Genomic DNA, 1,429 nt, shown 5'->3' on the forward strand with positions numbered 1-1,429 from the left:
ACACAGGTTCTGTTCTGATTGCCCCAAGGCTGATCTTAGTTATCTAACCCTACTCCCTCCTGAGTATGCCCAGTAGTCGACCGTAGGAAGCCTCTCCAAGTAGATCTCCAGGCCAGCTGCAGCACATACATTAACCCCCTCCACCTCCATTCCCTTCTTTCCTTTACAGCCTGATATTGCTGGAAGGAAAGAGCTAACAGGGCATCAGAACCCTCTCCACGCAGACTCTGTCAGTACAGACACCTCCTCATGAATTTCCATCCCCTCTGGTCCCTGCTCACCAAAATTTCAAATGAGCAGTGTCTCCCTCACACACCCCAAATCAGGAACTACACTGTCATAAGGAACTCCTAGGTTTCACTGAAGAGGAAGCAGAATCAAGAAATCTGAAATCCTCCTCTCAGAAAAGTTTCAGCAGTGTTGAAGTAAAACAGGGGAAATGACAAGAATGAAAACAGTTTATTTCCTTTTCCAAACTGAAAGAGAAGGCAGTTACCTACATGTTATTCTAATAAAAACACAGGGCATCATTTCTTCCACAGATTCATTCATTCATTCATCAAATATTTACTTAAGACCTGGTCCCCACAGCCCCTCCGCATGGCCAGCTGACCCACAAGGAAAGCTTTCCATCTCTAAAATTCCTGCATTCTAGCCAGGCTAGGTACAGTGTAAGTGGAAAATCACCAACAGCTTTTCCCTCTGAACAGACATTCCCGGGAGTAATGTCTTTGAATTGAGGTAAAGAACTGGTTTTTTTCCTCTCATTTAGGGAGGCAAGTGGAAAACTGCTCTGACTGGGAGGTGAAGGGAACAAGGGAGACAGGGGGGAGGGGCACAAAATATTTATTAGCTTCTATGGATAAATTTCATATCTATAGAGAACTAGACTATTTTGTTTAACATTTTAATTGGAATTTTTCTCCTTTTTTGTATTTCTTGAGCCTTTAATCAATTTCATTTCTTATCTAGGCCACATTATTGTTAGGTGTTGTCAAGTCGGTTCCAACTCATAGCGACCCTATGTACAACAGAACGAAACACTGCCCAGTCCTGAGCCATCCTCACAATAGTTGTTATGCTTGAGCCCTTGTTGCAGCCACTGTGCCAATCCATCTCGCTGAGGGTCTTCCTCTTTTTCACTGACCCTCTACTTTACCAAGCATAATGTCCTTCTCCAGGAACTGATCCTTTCTGATAACACGTCCAAAGTATGTGAGATTTAGTCTCGCCATTCTTGTTTCTAAGGAACATTCTGGCTGAACTTCTTCCAAGACAGATTTGTTCCTTCTTCCGGCAGTCCACGGTATATCCAATATTCTTCACTAACACCGTAATTCAAAGACGTCAATTCTCCGTCTTCTTTATTCATCATCCAGCTTTCGCATGCATATGAAGCGATTGAAAATACCATGGCTTGGGTTAGGCA

This window comes from Trichechus manatus, unplaced genomic scaffold, assembly GCF_000243295.1.
Source record: "Trichechus manatus latirostris isolate Lorelei unplaced genomic scaffold, TriManLat1.0 scaffold00222, whole genome shotgun sequence".
NCBI lineage: Eukaryota > Metazoa > Chordata > Mammalia > Sirenia > Trichechidae > Trichechus > Trichechus manatus.